Consider the following 18,731-nt stretch of genomic DNA (forward strand, 5'->3'; position numbering starts at 1 on the left):
ATTGCTTCCACACACACACACAGCTGGACCTTGACACGGACTCCAACTTCGACAGTAAGGCAAAAGTTTATCCTTTCCGGAACAACTTCCTTCCATTTCATTTTGCATAGCAGCGATAGGTAAATTCGAAATTGAATTGAGAGCTGATCTGAAAGGGCAACGCGACTCTGTTCCCTATGAACAAGGATCCTATGAACGAGAAAAAAAAACAAAAGAAGCCAGAATAATAAATTCCTCTTCGTTGGACTTAGTGAACAACGAAAGTGTATTGAAACAAAGTCGAACGTTCGTGTCGAATGCCCTTTGGAAATTCCCAGGTGGATAAACCAAGAAAAGATCGTCACAGAAGCATATTAAGGCGGTTTGTAAAGTGTGTATTGCATTTAAGCGTGCGGATTGCATACGTTAAGGCGAATTTTATAAATGTTCGTTTTAGATTTGTATCTTATTGTTGGCTAATTAGAGCTTTTCCACCAGCATTTTTTGTATTATTCCTTTAAGAAAATATCTCAAAAGAAAAACCATGAAACCATTCTTATAGCACAAAACCCTAAAAGAGATTAATTTTCAATAATTATATCACGAGGAGGGGAAAAGAGCAAAAAATAAAATGATGTAAAAACTCATTTGCTACTAATGTTAATTATGATGAAGGCCACAACATTTTGTAAAATACAAAGCACAAATTCTTTTCCAGTGTATTAATTAAGAGCTACAACCATTTCAAAACATTGAAACTGTTGAAGTAATGCATTTCATATAGCGAATGGCATGCATGCAGGCCTTTTGCTTTGATAAATTAGATGGTTTTTTAAAATATTATCAGCTTTTGGATTACATACTTTTTGGAAATTTGAATTTTCTTTCCCATTTTCGAATTATTCCTTTCAGATACGACAATTTTTTTTTCTTGATTATAATCCTTAGTAATTGTTGTAGTCTTAAGTACCCGAATCTTTTCCAATTTTATTTGAAGTACTATTGTTTTGTTAAACAATTTCTACAATATTCCGAAACATTACACTTTCTTATGTTCGATTAGAGGATTTGACAGCTTCTTATACCATTTAATTGTGCGAATTGCATACTTTTAGGCCCTCACCTTGTTAAAACCTTATTAAAGGTATTTTAAAATGATTTCTCTTAAAACACTGCGCTTTTTTCTCCTGGGTTCCAGAAGGCAAACCAGTTGTTTTCCCCTTTACCACAAAAAAAGCCCCTCCGGACGAAAATGTGGAAAACTTTTCCCTGAGATTGTGCAAATCAATCGTATCGAGAGAGCGTCTAAAAACTACAAACTTCCTCTTGCTCTGGAAAAAAACCGTTTCACCGACCGTCTGTACCGTCTGTAAGCCTACGATGGGATGGAAAAGCTTTCCAGGTTATCCGTTTAAGAACGGTACTACTTACACATTTGATGCTTGGTAACTTAAACAACACCACAAGGATTTCGAGTGGTAACAAGAGAGACAGAGAGAGAGAGAGAGAGAGAGAGAGAGAGAAAAAGAGCGAGACAGTTAACATGTTGCAACATCCATCCAGAAGGCAGCAGTTTTGCCCACATTGGTCTGACCCCGAAGTCTCGCACCAACAACCTCCTCACAGCATGGACTGCCGGACCAGGCACAATGGAGTTGCGTTAGCGTTTGCAGTATAACAGGCGGATAACAACAACACGTGCATGCGTCCAAAGCTAAGGATAAAAAAAAGTTACCAGCAAAACAACATGGAAAAGGTCACGATGGGTTTTTTTTTTTTTCAATCTGCACTCGACTTGCATCAGCGTGATGATGCAAACAATTGCTGTTGTTTTACACGTTGCAACGGAACTACGAAAAAAAAAGGAGACTTCTGATGTACTCTTCTGCACAGAGCAAATTAGAACTTCAATCAAAAAGGGTTTTGATTTGCCTTGTATTTTGCCTACCCACTCGCAGCTGGACTTCACTTGAATCGCCAACGTGCGTGAGAGAGAGAGTATTAAACAAATTTATCGTTCCACCAATAATGGTCCCTCCAGGTAAATCAAAAGTGCGTTCAAGAACTTACTCTTCATCGCAGCACACTTGAAAAGTTAATCTTAATCCCACAAAAAAAAAAAACAATGCTCTCTCCTTCTCTTCCTGTGCTTGTCGTTGCACATTCGTTGCATAAATGCAGTCCCTTATTGATGTCCTTCCTGTACCACCCAGAACCAGTCACAACCATTCAAGATGGATGCCTAACACATTTTTCGCACCAAACAATTTTCGCACCCCAAAAAATCTCAAGTGCTTTAGCAAACAGTGGGAAACGCACGGCCCGGAACGACACATACTGCTGCTAACATACATCCACTTCCCGAACAAGTGACAGGGCACGGCTCGTGCTTAGGGCCTTGCACACAAAATCACCAAAGAGAAGAGGACAAACACGCAGCACAAAAGAACTGTACTGCAATCGGGTGGGGTTTTGCTTTTCAATAGGCGTAAAAGTCATCCTTATTAGGTCATTGAACCTCACACCTAGTTTGCATAAAATACGACATCCCGTCGTGTGTCACCCGTCTTTCGTGCCGTGTCGTCGCCGATGGAAATGGACAGAGGTAACACGCAGCACCACAAGTAAGACGAAGCGGATGCACTTTAACGAGGTACACACATTAGCAGCACATGGCAGTATCCTGTGGGATGCGTTACAAAGGCGAGAACAAACCGGCAGCACTTCCCGCTCGGTTACGCAGCTGAGGCATACATCCGTTGCTCATCAATTAAATTAAGATGGCAGTTTGGTGTATTTGAAGTGCGTGGTAGGAAGTTTTAAAAGCGAATGTAAAGGATTTGCATTCATTTGTATTAACTATTAGCCATAAGCTGCAGTGAGGCGACCTGCAATGAGACTCGCAGTATGTAAAATTGCATACATAAAGGCGAACACACCTGTTTGGATTTTCCATACACTGGGGATAAATGAGTTTTCGGACGAAGAACTAATTATCCAGCTAAATTCAGTTAAATGCAGTTGAGCAAGCAACAAAGGACAGATGAATACCTTCCGTGAATGTAATCGCAAAAAACGAAATGAAAAGATTAAACGAATACAATACATAAGAAACATATATCAAAATTTAACCAAAAAACTAAGAAGAATCATAAATGCGCAACTAAACCCCATCTGCAAAGTAAAATTGTTAGATGAAATATTATTTTTTGATAAAAAAGTGAGCTACGATGAAAACAGAAAACTTTGCACTTTGCAGAAAACTCCTGTCTTTTACGTGACAAATGATTTTATAAAAATCTATTTTTCCTTAAAAACAGTATGTTTCAAAAAATTCAATATTTAAATTCACGTCAATATTATAAAATTTACTCAACACAAGCGGTGTTGACAATACGGCACTGGACCGTCATTACTAATTATAAATAAATAAATAAAATAAATTCACGTCAATTCACGTAGTGAGGATTTATTATCCTTACTACGTGGTATCGGCAAGTCTAGTAAGCCTTTAGATGACCGGCGTGACCCTAGAAGTCGTTAAGAGAAAAAGAAGAAAATACTTAATAGTAAAATAAAATAAATAAATAAATTAACAAATTATTTACAATTGATTATGACGGTCAAAATTAATAAATTATAAAATAATAAAAATACTTTATAATAAATCAAAAAAATAAAACATAAATATAAGAATTATTTAGTCATTAATGATTCAGTTAACCGTTTAGTTCAGCATTACTTCCATAAAGTTCTTTCTGAAAGCACCTTAAATTAACAAACAACTTTATAAGCAGTAGACGGTCATGGATTTCAATTCTACATTCAAGCGAATGAAGACTAATTGCAGCCAAAAGTTTATCACAAAAATGTATTTTATTTATTTATTTACAATTGATTATGACGGTCCAATGCCGTATTGTCCACAAAAATGTAGATTGATTTTAATTTGTAGACGAAGAGTTTGTTTAGTACAAAACATCGTCTATTTCGATGTTTTTGAATGATAGGATTTGGTGGGCATCTATACGCCTAAAAATATGCTATAACCGATTCAAATCGCAAATTTATTTCGAAATATTTATGAACTTCTAAAATAGCACTGCCAAGGATAGAATAAAATGTCTCCTACCAGCATCTGAGATCCTAAGAATAGAAATTGCATACTTTTGGGCGCAGCGATCCTAGTAAATACTTCAGAAATATAGACATTTATTTGCTGTTCTCTAAAAAGGTGTATAGGTGTATAGGTATAGTATAGATGAAGCAAAGAAACTGCTAAATAATTGTAAATGCAGTTCAACAAACCATTTTAAAGCATTTCTTTTTTATTTGAAGACTACTGGCACTTAAATATTTAAATGAAATCAATGAATGTGCTTTGTTAAATCCTAATTTGGATCCTATCTACTATCCACCATCATGAATGTCCTGAAGTATCATATAAAGTTTTGAAAAATGCGTTATCAAACCCGTTATCACATTTCTGTTTCCAAGATGTGTGACTTTGTCGAAACAAATAAAAATATAGCATGCAACATAACACCCAACATAGGAAGAAGCCTTTATAACTTCACAAACACACTCTCGCTCGTACACAACTCATCCACAACCCCTACGCAAGCACTCAACTGTACAAGGAAACGAGCGCGTTGACGGGATGAGGAAGAGAGAGAGGAGGGGGGTTGAGAATATCCTTCCACGCAATGAGCATCATCAAATCATACGCATCAAATAAAAAGGTACGCACCGTAGCGCATAATGCTTATGCTCGCAAATGAGAATCTTATCCTCGTTTCCGTACTCCGTCGTACAAAATTGAAAGAAGGTACAAATACACACACACACACCCAGACAATCATCATCTTCCCCACAAGCATGCCACCACAATAAAGGATGTACCACGGTAGTTATGCATTTGAGCGGTGGGTGCCTTTAAGCACAAAAACTCTCCCCCAGTTCGGTTAATTCATGTCAGACCGAAACGCCAAAACCTCGTGAACAGGAAAAACACACCATCCCCAGAACTGGGATTTTCGGGACGACGGAAGAAGAATGGTACCGAGGTTTTGCTCGTTTTCTTCAAGTTGATAAGCTCGTTATCGGCGCGGAGAAAAGTTTCGCGCTGGCACTTCAAAAAAGCCCCATTGCCCCCCTCTCTGCATGCTTGCGCTTTGATCGTACACCAAACACACACACGCACGCTTCTGGAGGACATACGTTCCCAGGTTCGCAACCAGGGGGGGGGGGGAAGATAAAGGGGCACTGCACTCAAGGCAGCGGATCCCGGGAGAAGAAACTTGCAACCGGTGGATGCCGGTTCCATACGATTGGCAGCAATAAAACCAGAAGCATCCTCTCTCCATGTAGTTGTCTTGTTTGTGACAATTGTCATGGTGATGGTAGGTGCTAGGTGTATGTGTGTTTTATCCTTCAAAGAATTTCCCACCAGTACGGGTTTTCTTTTAACATTGCCAAAATTGGGTTTCCTAAAGGGTTGCATGCGACACTAAGGAAAAGGATGGCATTTCGTAGGTAGGTCAGGTTTAATGGGGTTTTTGGGACAAATTCAATTGCCAATGCTCGTAATGAACCAGATTGTTGTGTTGCTGTGGTGCCACGCAACCCGGAGAGACATGGATAGGACAACCCTCACCCTATTAACATCTCTATTCCGAACACAAATGGAAACAGCACATACGACCAATAAAACACTACCGAAATGCGCAGCTTATTCTATTAAAAACTGCATCCAGCATGAGCGACAAATTTATGGCACATGCTTATGGTAGGTAAGCTACCCATTTCAATTTGTGTACGACTAATTTTCTCCAATGTTTTACATGGTATGGTTTACCATCGGAAAAATTACATACCCATGTGGCATACACTTTTTTCACAGTGACATACAAAAATCACATATTTTGTATTTGGATTGCATAATTTCGAGCGGTTGCGAAATTCTTGTGACGCCTAAAATTAGACAATAAACTCATAAAAATGCAATTGTAAGGTTTATGATGATTTAAGAGAATTTATTATATGAAGTTTTGACGATTTGGGGCTCAAATGCTCGTGGCTCTCCACACAAACTGATTGCCAAAGATAGTCAGCGCCTAAGGAATTGGATTTTATTAACAAAAAAAAAGATCGTTGGCAAGGTCAGCTCATGTCAAATATACTTTTAAAAACATAAAAAACAACCTATTTTAAAGAAATCTCGATAAATTTGTACAAAATCGGATACAGTTAAAGAATTCGGCATCAAATCGTTATACTTCAACTAAAATAATTTGTTTAAAAGAAATTACAGCTATAAAATAGAGAAGCGAATGTAGTCTCTAAGACTCAAAACCTTTATAAATAAACGAAAAAAATTACAAAACAAATGCTTGATTTACCGAGATATGCAAATTACCTAGTTTTCAATCTTTATGAAATAATTCGTGACATTTTAAGCTACAAGCAGACATTCTTGTCGCTTAACTTCAGGTGGCTAGACAAATAACATATTTTGCGCTTAAATCTAGATAATTTAGCTGAATCAAAAAGTTTTAAAAACTGCTTATTTTATTTTTAACAAGATGCCAGACTTGCCTTTGTCTCGTAGCTTTAGGCAATTAAAAAATATATATATTTCGCCTACAGTTATGCAATTGTAATACAAAAAAAACCTTTTAAACAGCTTTTTTACACAATTATAACGATTTTGTCACATGGGATTGAAATAACTTGTGCTCACGTACCGTACCGCATTGTTACACACAAAGCAACTTTTATGCTATCCAATACTAACTAATTCACTCCCATTAGCTCGACGATGCTCTACTATACGCACAACGCTACACACAGACAAGAATCTTGTAGGCCTTCTCCTTAAGGCAGGGCAAAAATGGGTCCTATTGGTACAGGAACTCTCCCCCATCACCATTGCCCCCTGGAAGAACCGGAGATGATGTCTGCGATGGTAAACAACGTTCATGGGTTCTACACACATCGATCCGGTGGCCGCAACAAATGCTGACTTTCTTCAGCCCTGCCCTTTCCCTGGGTGGTGTGTAATATCCATACACACTCCCAGTAGAGTACACATTACGCAGGGGTTGTGAGCACATACTACACCTTGCCTTCTACAGCACAAGCACTGGGCATTGGGTTCTCTTCATGACACATCTTCGCTACCCCTAAGCTTTCCTTTCCAGAGCTCGCCATGGGGACTGTGCTGAATGCAGCAACTTCAGCAAAACGGGCCCCAACGATACTGAAACCACTGGTGGGGCGAGAACCTCCAGTACGGTTACGCACTTACCTACGGCAACATCCGGACCAACTTTTTGTGCTCCTATTTCGCTCTTTTCCCATTTTCTCCAATGCTCGTCAGCAGGCAACCGTTCCATCATCCGTCGGAAACGTCAGAGACGATACGCGTTTACGACAATCTTCAATACCCTCTCCGCAAGTCTAACCGCCGGCAAACCAACCCCTACCGTCCCTAGCTTCCTTTCAAACGGAACTACAAGAAGCGGGAAAGCGACACGACTTTCAAAGGACACACCAAACACTTACTCGTGTGTATGTGTGCGTGCGTGTGGCAAGTGCAGAAAAGGACCCGAAAGGAAGCGAACGAGCTGCGATGCGAACGGGCGGGTCTTGTTTCCTTAATTATTTTTTAAGATGCTCCCATTGAGCTCGATTCATAGCACATTCAAGTGTGAGCGGTGTTCAAGATTAAAATGAACGTCCGCTCTAGAACGCACCGCATCCTGACGCCAAGGGGGAGGGGGGGGGGGGGGAAAGGTATCCGACGAAGTAGAGAGAATAGAGGGTAGATATGTGTACACCGTGGCAAGACACATATGTGGATTGGAACGCACGCACGTACTCCACCCGACGCGCCCTAACCGAACCCCTTCTGCTGCTGTATTATGGTCTTTTATTATTGATGCAGAAAATCTGCAGGTGCATCGGGAATTCTTTTCAACGATGCTAAAAAGAAAGAGAACCCCTCTGTGTTCCGTTCATATTTCTCAAGACCTTCCAGCAAGCGTCGGTAAGCCCTTTAAGAAGGGATGCACATTGCACCTGAGATGTTGGTGCAGCGTTTTTTCTTATCTCGAGCCCGCAACATCCATGCCTCCCAGCTCTCGTAACGTAAATGAGCCGAACGAACCAACGACGCAGCAAAGGATGTCGCAAAGAAATCCCACTTCCAGGCAGACTGTGACTGTGTGCCAGGATCGCACCACCGATCGCCGAGTGCAGCAAAAGAAGGGAGGGAAAAATTTGTGCCATCTGCATTTGCATGCAGAAGATAGGTAAATCAAGATGTTGTGAATTTCATCGGCTGACCGGACAGGGACGATACCTCTTCCCCGCTCTCGGGGTAAGCATCTTTGTGCGACATTTCTTTGCACTAGAGTTTCTTTTTTTTCACCTCTTCCAGTCGGTCGGTAATTTTCTTTCCTATAGCGAACGCTAGGTGACACATAAAAGCAGCCGGAAGAAAAGCGATCCCTTTCACCGATGAATAATGCAGTTGGGCAGGTCAACACCTGCTCAAACCAGCCCGGGATACAGCCATCTGGCCGCCGGGGGGGTTCTTGCGTCGTCAGAACGGGCGTTACGAGCAATGAGAAAGAAATTAAGTTTAGATAAGATCCTGTGTTCGTTGGACGCTTCGGTTTTTTTCTTTTTTTTCATATTCTTTCGTGCGCGCGTTAGGAAAATGGGCCATCATTGCCGTAGAATGGTTGTGAGTTCGGTGGTTCCAAATCAAATTTCACATTATGGTAATTTTTACTGGCGGAAAACTAGTGTCGATTCAAGATTAAGGTTAATGTAAGCTTTAATTATTTAGCTAATGTACTGATGGAAAATCGAAGATCCATTGTTGACATTGTGCCATGCATTTATAAGGGCTGCTTTTCAAAATGAAACGCCTAAATTTATGCAACTGCTATCTAGCAAAGTAACACCTAGAACTAGAATAACATAAATTCGTCAAATTTTATAAATGATTCACCTCAAATTGCTCCTTAGCAGCAGTTATAAAATATTCGTTATGTACTTATTAGGTTCGTTCAGTTACAATAGCAATGCGACCTGGCTATGCTACAGGAATAACAAAAAAAGGGTTCGCCCTGGTTCCTTCAATCAAATCGAACGATCGAATCAAAGGTTCAAATAAATTCACAAAGTAATTTTTTTGCTCCTACATTTTATTGTCCATTAGAATGTTCGTGCATTATCTCCTGTAGAAAGATCCATTACAAAAGCTACTACGAAAGCACCACTTAAGGTAGTAAAGCAGTTTTATCGCTTGTTCTATTTCTTCTTCTGCTTTTTGGCCTGCTCAGGGCTTGTTCTATTAAGGGTTGTAAGATCAGATGAATCCCATCCGAACAGATCCTCCGTGGCGACGACTGACTATCCAACAACGTGGTATCAGCATATCTGGCAAAGACTCGACTGCCAACTCCTGCACGGCAGATACTTTGACGATTTTCTTTTATTTTTAAGTAGGCTCAAAGAACCTCCCGATTCGTTCCATTCCTTTCCGAAAATAAACTAGTTCCGTTCCGTTCCGAAAAAAATACAACTTTCCACGGTTTCAGAATGCCGTGTCGGTGATGGTTTGAGGGGCCGTATCCAGGCGTGGAAAGCTCCCACTGGTTTTTATTGAGAAAAACGTTAAAATTAACGCCGCGTACTATAAAACCGAGGTTCCGGAGAAGGTTGTGGCTTCGGCACTTCAGGATCTCTACGGGAAGGATCCTTACACTTTCCAAAAAGACGGCGCTCCGGACCACACGGCGAATATCGTCTAAGCGTGCTGTCAGGAGAATTTGACAGGGTTTCTAGATAAGATGTCGTGGCCGGCCAGTTCCTCGGATCTCAAAAAAGAACACAATCGACCAATTCAAGAACTTTATTTTCATGATCATGATTCGATTCGTTTGAGACTCGTCTCAAGCTCGTGATGAAGTACAAAGGGGAGGGATGCCCTAATATGTCAAAAAGATAGTAAATAAACAAGGCTTCAAGAAAAAAATACTCAAAAAAATATATTTTATGTTTACATTGTTCGAGCTCGTTTTAAAAGTGTATTCGAATATATTGAAACCCCTGTAAGTGTAGTGCGTGTTGCTTTCGATTTGTATACATTTTGGTAAAATTATTCAAGAGCCGGTTTTGTACAGTGGAAAGCCTGAATTTATGCAATTCACGCGGCACAGACACGTTTTTAGCACGTTTATTTTTCCTTTCAAATATATCACTGAGTTAAATTAGACTCCCATAATCTCAAACACTTTATAATTTAAAAAAAAAACAGGTAATAGTACAAACTGCTTTTCAAAATCTCAGGTAAAAACAGGGGACAAAATCGAACCCTCTCCGTAGTTGTTTATCAAAATGCTGTAAAACCTCTATAACACAAGCAACATCCTTGCTCCCCGACCTGAAAAACAAGCTACGCTCAATATAACACGGCACAAAGTATAGCAAAACAAAAAACACCACAATTTCAAATAAACTCAACCACTCGTACACAATCTACCGAAAAACCTTGCAGAGCAGAGTGTTGTTTGTTCCAATTATGCGAGATCGATTGCTGGCCAACTATTATTGTTGTCCCATGAAGAGCCAAGCGACAAAAAAATACATACACACAACATAAAAAAACCCCTTTTCGCTCTTTGATTCTCGAAAAGGATTTATTGTGATTTTACTGGTTGACCCTTATATCCTCACCCTGACTAGGAATCGAGTCCGTTTGCGAGTTCACACACATAGGTCCTTTTTTCCCGCTCCCCTTATTGTTGTTGTCCAACATAAACCAAACCCAGGCAGAGCGAGAGAAAGAGCTTTCCGCCGGACATGTGCCCAAAAACTACCTTCACCCAAACGGCAATGCACTGAATTCGATTTCCAGCTGATATGGAATTTGGGGTGAGGAGAAGAAGAAAAAAATAGAAATCACAAAACAATCAGAAAACCGAGGAAAAAGCAATGACCACCACACACCACACACGAACAAGCCTTTTTTTCCTCCGTTCTGGGTGCACCGTTCTTGCACTTCAACAAAACCCGAATGAATTTCTACAATCAACTTCATTCGGGGACAAACACACACACACACCTTAGGAGGGCCGAGACCATGTGGTGTGTGGATCGATCGGAGGATCGACCATCGAAGCGACGGGGATAGCGCACAAACCACAACCGGTGGCTGGAACAACCGCAGCTTCGAAAAATCAATCCAACTTCCACAGCATGTTTTTCTTCAACCAGCAACACCTTCCACCTCGAGTGGAACCGTCGTTACACACACAGACAGAACCGGGCAGGAAGTACAGGACGACACAGGTGCAAGCAACAGGACTCGCTTGCCACCAGCATGCCCACCACGGGTTGGAGTGAGGCACGATATTTCAATAACTAAAATTAAAATGTCGTTTCCAGAGAGTTTGTCGGTTTTGCTCCGTGCAGCATACCTACACCTGGACCTTGCTGAAAAACTCCCTATACACACACACACACACACTCACGTATGGGTGTTGATGACGCTGTTGCGCTCGGTTTATGCTGTGATCCTAGAAACGCCAACTTCCCTTGCCTCCGGTGGTCAAATCCTTTCCCTTCCAAATCTCTTGGAACTCGCACCGGTAGAAGTAAACTGAGCGGTTGCCCTTTGATAGCGGTGTTTTGGAGGAAGGCTGGTGGCAAGATACAAATGTGACGCACCGAAGGAACTTTCACCTATAACCACAACAACAACAACAATAATCGCCAGTGGAGTAGTGGAGTCATCCCAGACTACCAGGTATTTAGTGGCGCCTGGCTTTCTTCTCCAGGGACACACACACACACACCTGTGCACCTCGAGCTATGTGTCACTTCCGGTGTGTTTTAGGTTTTCGTACAGGACGAATGTGGCTACCGTTCATCGTACACTACACACGGAGATGCACGCACCGCTCCAATTTCATATCCGTATCGAACACACACACACGCACCCAATGTGCTCGAACAAACAATTGCATACCATCCAGGCGCATATACAGCAACGCTCGAGAGATTTTGTTACGATCAATCGCTCACAGTTCTCTTCTCCCAGGGTTACGGTCTTTTCCCCCACCCCGCATTGTCACACATGCATTGTGTGATGCGCCACCCACCCATCTTCCACCACCCCTTTAAGCAACCCACCCAAAAAGGAGATGGAGGTTGGATGCTTTTCAAACTGTGCATCAATTGTTCCAACGCACAGTGTGCCCACTGCTTGCTTGCTTCCACACCACCGCAATGCATTTTCCCCAATGTGGTGTGTCGCCGACTGACCGTACACACACAAACTGCAGATTCGTTTCCTAATGCAGATGCAGAATTCAACGAAAAAGCCACTCCATATCCTCTCGCCCGTCTGCACACGCTACACATGCAACTAAACAATGAGACCGATTTTCAACTAAATTAATAAATAATGCTCGACAAATACTCTTTGACCAGCGTTGGCTGGCGCAGCCACTGCCCTGACGGTGCCTAATAATACACACACGCACGCACAAGGGCGTGTATGCCTAACGGGTTGTGCAAACACATAGTAGCGGCGTTCAGCTGACCCGATTGAATGCACTTGCTGCACTTTATTATGACGCTGCCAATGATATGCTGATTGTGATTGCACCTTGCAGCATCCACCGTTCGCCTGTTGTGTTGGCTAACGCGCTTGTCTCTGTATGTATTTGCATCGATGCACTGCTCCACCAAGAGCCAAAAGTGCGTGTGTGTGTGTGCGAGTGGTTTTGCGTGCAGACAACACGTGTCCCAAACCGAAAACCCCTGGCGTTTTCATACGCTTCTCCGTTTCTCCTCTGACAGACAGGACCGGGCTTATCTGGGAGCTTAAATGCGGGCCTTCGCTGGGCCAAGAACACACCGGGGAAGGTAGAGCAAATCCTTTAAGGTCGTCCTCAACCTGTTGGGTGAGATATTGATGTTGCATAACCGATAGACCGTTGAGAAGATGTTCCGTTCCATTCAAAATAGATTGCATGAATTAAGTCATACACTACTGCTACGCTCTACGCTTTAATGTTCTTACCTTTTATCTAAAACTACATTCACTGTTCGTTCGGTCCCTTTTACTCTAAACCCCCAACTCCTAACCCCTCAACCCTCATAATGCTCGGTTACGCTATCCCGCCAAACACAAATGATTCCATTTGTTTTGCTATTCTCAGTCCCATCCACTCCGATACTCCATTACAACCCGGTCAGTGGCCAGTATTTACAAACTATTATTATAATTGCCTGGCCCATGAGGGGTCGCTCCGTCGGTCGGTCGGTGTATGCTTACCAACTTTTCTATCCCGCACTCCGCTCCTCAGCCAATGCGCCTAGGACGAGTGCCTTTGCTCAATCTAACCTGCGTAACTTGGGTTTTATTATTGCACCAGGGTCATTTTTGCCATGCTAATAATCGTCTGCAAATGCTGCCTTGCAGTATTGCTGCAATTCGAAATAAAAGCATCCATTTTCCATCCTGAAACATGACCCTTTCCTCCGCGGTCACGTTGGCAAAGAGGTGAATGCAGGTCTTAGCATCCCAAAGCCGCTCTATAAATAAATAAATAAGAGCAACAACAAAAATCTCCCAAGGCGCTACACAGAGATTTTGTGGCAATTAATTGCAGCTTGTAGCAAGTGCAGGTTAAGCCTCAGCAACAACAAAAAAAACGCCGTCAGCCATTGACGGAGGGAAACAAAACTGTACAAAACAAAGCCCTCCAGGGCAGACAGGCTTCGGATTCGTTTAACCGCCACACACAACTCATAACTTTGTTCCAGCGGGTTCCGGTTTGGGGTCCGGTTGATTACCGCAGCAACCGGGGACACACGTGTACATTTACGAAACATCAATCTCCGCTCGGAATTAATGAAGCGGAAACATGACGACGCCAGAGCAATTCAATTCGGCAACATTCCGGCGAACATCCTGCCTCTGCTACTAACTCCAACTAAACAATGTTTTTAATTGAAATGAAACTAAATTTCGTAGCTAAAACTTTCTTCTTTTTTTCCACTTTTTCACCCGTGTATTCTAATAGTGCATTTTCCGGGAGCGCCCCCCCCCCCCCCCTCTCCCTGTGCCTAGTTCTGTGTGTGAGGCATAAAAGTTAACGCTCACACACGCACGCGCTCGTTTACGGCGCCAGAATGACCTGCACCGGGCTTTTGCGGTCAACCGAAAGTTTTGCATCATATTTCAACAATTTGTTTAATTATCAAAATAATTTCCTAACCGTTTCGCTCCCCACAGCGCTTGCCGAAGTTGTGAGGGAAAAAAAACTGGCACAAAACGCTAAACGCTTTTCCAGTGCATTCTCAAACGAGCAGTACGAGGCGAGGCGAATGCACCCATTTTGCAGCCGATGGTGCATAATAAATTTGCGTAAAAAATACGACACCGGCTAGCAAAGCTGCACTCGAGGCTGCACCGGTACCACCCGTTTTTTTCCGTACATTAAATGGTGCGTGTGCTTGTGCAAGCAAACCAAAAACGAAAAAACAAAAAATCCGGATAACCGGTAAATTTTCCATATTGAAAAATTAATGACTCCAAAACGATATCCAGATGGGAAACCAGGGGTGAGGTATGCACAGTTCTAAAACCAATCCAAATAATATGCCAAAGCCAGCACCACAGATTCTTCTGCCCGTGTTCATCATCATAATCCACTTCCACTGGGAGGTCAGTCTCTGTCTGTCCGGTTGGCACTGGCAGGATCATGCGTTCGTGCGCTAGAGTGCAGACACTAGAGTAGTTTTTCACCAATTACGCACCATATAGAAAATTATTTTAGAAAAAAAACGAATCCGTTTAATTTGTAGTTCTGTTGCAGATTGCAATACTACACTCTACCTCGCTCGTTCTCTTTGTGGCTCCTGGCTTCAACAACATTGTTGCCAGGTTCGGTTAAACCCTCATAACCGATGATGGCATTGGCGGTGAACACCCGACTCGTCGGTCACTAATAAATCTACCGAAAATCAATAGACAAACATGGCATGCCACACAAACACAGATGTGTCACCCGCGCTGTTGCACATCATCCCACTCAACTTCATTTGTTAGCGTTCCATGCGTGATGGAGAGCTCGTTAAATGCAACGTAAAGAAGGCACACTGTCGGACGTGAGCGGTCAAAAATGTAAAATATCCATTGTTTCTGATTTTTTACGAGCCATATTAGCTAGACTTTATACTTTGTCGCTGAAAATATATTTTGTTGTATTTTATCAGCTTTTTTTCACTCTTTTGTTGCCTTCAGAATAGTCAATTAAGATCTTAAGAAGTGATAGAGGTTTTTCCAACAATGGGCCTGATTATCACATACAAATTGTCAAGGCAAGTTGTCAAAAATAGAAAATTCGGATTATGACAAGCGTTTGTGTTGTCTGTTAATTGTTTAAAAAAACTTAACGAAAGGCAAACTTACAGGTAAACTGCCAACAATTTGTATTCACAAACGGAGACTCGTATTTATCAAACTGTTTTCCGTCAGCTATTCGAAACGGAAAGGCGCCAAACTCACTCGTTCCTGTATGTTTCCAGTTCGTTTTCGCACCGAAAACGTTCGATTTGGGCGCCAACGTTTCTTCCAAAATATTTAAACACTTGGCATTTAATGCCACGGAGAAAGTTGGTTAAGCATTTGCTTTATTGAAATCTTTCCCGGTTCCATTTTGGTAACTACCCTCCGCAAGAAACCGCAGCGTAGCAGCCAACATTTCTTTTGGCGAGAATCCTTTTGCCCTTACAGGCGGAAACTTTAGCTCAATCTCATCACGAATATCGAGAAAAATTACCTTCGATATACGAAAATTTCTCTTAAATCTGAAAAGAACAACTTCGAGAACATATCAAAAAATTTTTAACCAAAAGTTTATGGTTTATTAGTAAGTTCCAAAGGAACTTCGAATATACTACGAAGCAGCCGACGTTGTTTAGTAAGTTCTTCCGTTCTTTAATCAGCACTATTGCTATCATCGCTCACATGAGTTTAAAAAAAATATTTTGATATCCTAAATATCAGCTACAACACAAAATATCTTCTCAACTAGAACAGTTGTTTAAACTTTTGGTTTTGTTTTTGTTGGTTTCATCACTTTGACAGGTTGATTTTGAAGATTTAACGAAAAAAATTGCTTAACGAAACTTGTCTGTCACAAGAATGGTTTCATAATGCAAATTTATTTTCCGTTTGACAAGCTTGTCTTGAGACTTTTCCGTTTGTAAGATATAATCAGGCCTAATAACTAATGGCAATTGCTAAGGCCTGTTGGAAGTGTCTTTGCGATCCACAATATGCCTCTTTGCACCGGTGAAAAATATGTTCACCCATGCCTCGGACAACTGCACTTTTTGAGCGATTGTCACATTGACGGCTTCGTCTCAGTAATGCTCATCATCACTAGTTCAGATTTGAGATCCACAGACCTAAAACCACCAAGCAATACAGCTAGGAATTCCTCCTCAAACTATGTCCATCTTTGTTCAGGAAACTTGGATTAGACGTATCCGCCATTCGCATTCGTTCGCAGGTTTGTATTACGGATGACTAAAGCTACAACAGCCCTACGAACTGTGATCTCACCAGTAAGCAGCCGAATTAGACTAGCCAGGCTACGACCGGCAGTCGTGTCATGAGTATGACACCGGACAACCTTGTCCTTCCTTTGAAGCCGTCTACATAGAAGAGACGTAGCAGGCCCAAATTGAAGAGAAGTGATAGTGTGGATGCATTCGCCTCAAAAACCGAGCATGGAGAATTATTGGGGTAGGTCATGCCCGCGAAGCGGTTGAAATGTCTGGTAAGTATATACACGAAGATTACAATTTTTGCATATTTTTACAGAAGGGAGAGCACCACCTCTTCATCTAGATCTAAGTTTTGTAGATATAAATCCATCAAACATTAAAGTCTAGTATTTCTCTTTAAAGCTTGTTACATTAGACTACAATACCCACCAGGAAAATTATTTCAAATTCAATTGGGTGAAATGTGTCCCCATATTAGTTTGTTCGTTAAATTTGAAGCATTTGTATTCTGGAATCAGGAAGTGTTTCACTGGACTGTCCGGTGGTAGAGTTGGCAACATCGGCGCCTGTATTCAAAAGGCAAGACCACGGTTCCATCCGGGCCGTACTCCCGTAGTTAGGACTGACTATCTAACTACAAGGTATCAGTGAGTTTATTAAGCCTTTCGATTACCGGTGTCATCAAGGAGGTTGCAAGAGGTCTTCCGGTTAGTTTGCAAATCTTGCAAGAATAGTTGCTAAGTCATCCACATTTGCACATGCAAATACAACTTACTTACTTACTTAACATGCGCTACAACCGCTTTGCGGTCTTGGCCTGCCGCAGCAGAATTCGGAACCACTCACGGTCTCGCGCCGTCGTCCGCCAATTCGTTAGCCCGTCCTTGATGGTGGATGATTCCACGCCATCCTTTCACCTCAATCTGGACCTACCACGCCTCCTCCCTACTGTCCGTGTGGACACTGTGTGTGGTCTAAAAGGGCTTTCTGAGCTGGGTCATCCGGTGCGAATACAACTACCAAGATAAAAAAAATATATACATAGAAAATATTGGGGTGGCCCGTTGGTAAGGGCGATATTGAAGTTCCGGGCCATTCCCCCGTAGTGATCATACAACTAGGGGGTATTTTCAAGTTAAGTAAGCCATTCGGTGCCTGACATGACCTAGTAGGTCGTAAGGCCAGAAAAAGATTTATAAAATAATAACGTTTTGAGAAATAAAATAACATTTGCTTTTTTGTAGATTATTTAATAGTGCTTTATAAAAATATTCTTTCTCTTCTTTTACTTCTTCTCTGTCACGGATTCAAACCTCGAGAGATTTTGAACCTGCCGTTACTGACGTTCCTTGACTACGTTTTACCCGTACCTGAATAGTAAGTGTTGTAAACCGATTAATTAATAAAAATAGGGAGGATAAGGATAATAATTTCACGGCTTGAATAAGGAAACGTTTACAAACCAATGTGAATTATAACTAGTCTGTAAATTAGTTTTAAGCGATACGACCATGGCCACAGGTATCTTATGAAATATTTAAAATAACATTTAAAATCAAAGGTCTTAAAAAAATCATTAAAAACAAAAAAAATAACACAAAGAACGTCTAAGTATCAAAATTCCACATAAAAATTATCAAAAAAGTAAAACATAAAAAATATTTTTCTGCACATTTTCACACACAAAAGTTGTTTCATGTTCCCGTATTTTATTCCATATCGCCCCATAGTGCAAAGGGCTACAAGAACAGCAGGAAAAAACTACAAAATAAAATATTAACAAACAAAGCGGCAACACAAAACCCATTTCTAAACTGCAACAACAACATCAGCCACCGTTGCCAAACGGGCACGGTTAAAAAGCAAACATATCGGCGTGTGTGCCACACCCGGGAAATCGGAAGCGGTTACCGCGTTTTAAAGCGTTAAAAACTAAACACTTTATCATTTGCGCTTTTCCAACCATCACCATCGCCGTTCGCGTCCATCAACCATGCCCGGTTGCCAACGCCAAAGGGAAAATTTATTACTCCCAGTTAGAGAAGGTGCCGATGGGGGTTGGAAATGGTGGAGGAGGTGGGCTGTGAAGTGTGACACAAATCAGACGAGGCAGGATACACTGGTCTAGCGTTTGGGTGTGGACAATA

At 41.6% G+C, this 18,731-nt stretch overlaps 1 protein-coding gene across 1 annotated transcript in view; it reads right to left on the minus strand.

Annotated features, from left to right (window-relative positions):
* Positions 1 to 18,731, minus strand: part of LOC126565027 (ankyrin repeat domain-containing protein 29) — a 230,678-nt gene that overhangs the window by 184,263 nt on the left and 27,684 nt on the right. The window lies entirely within an intron of this gene.

The sequence above is a fragment of the Anopheles maculipalpis genome, chromosome 3RL (assembly GCF_943734695.1).
Source record: "Anopheles maculipalpis chromosome 3RL, idAnoMacuDA_375_x, whole genome shotgun sequence".
NCBI classification, from domain to species: Eukaryota; Metazoa; Arthropoda; class Insecta; order Diptera; family Culicidae; genus Anopheles; species Anopheles maculipalpis.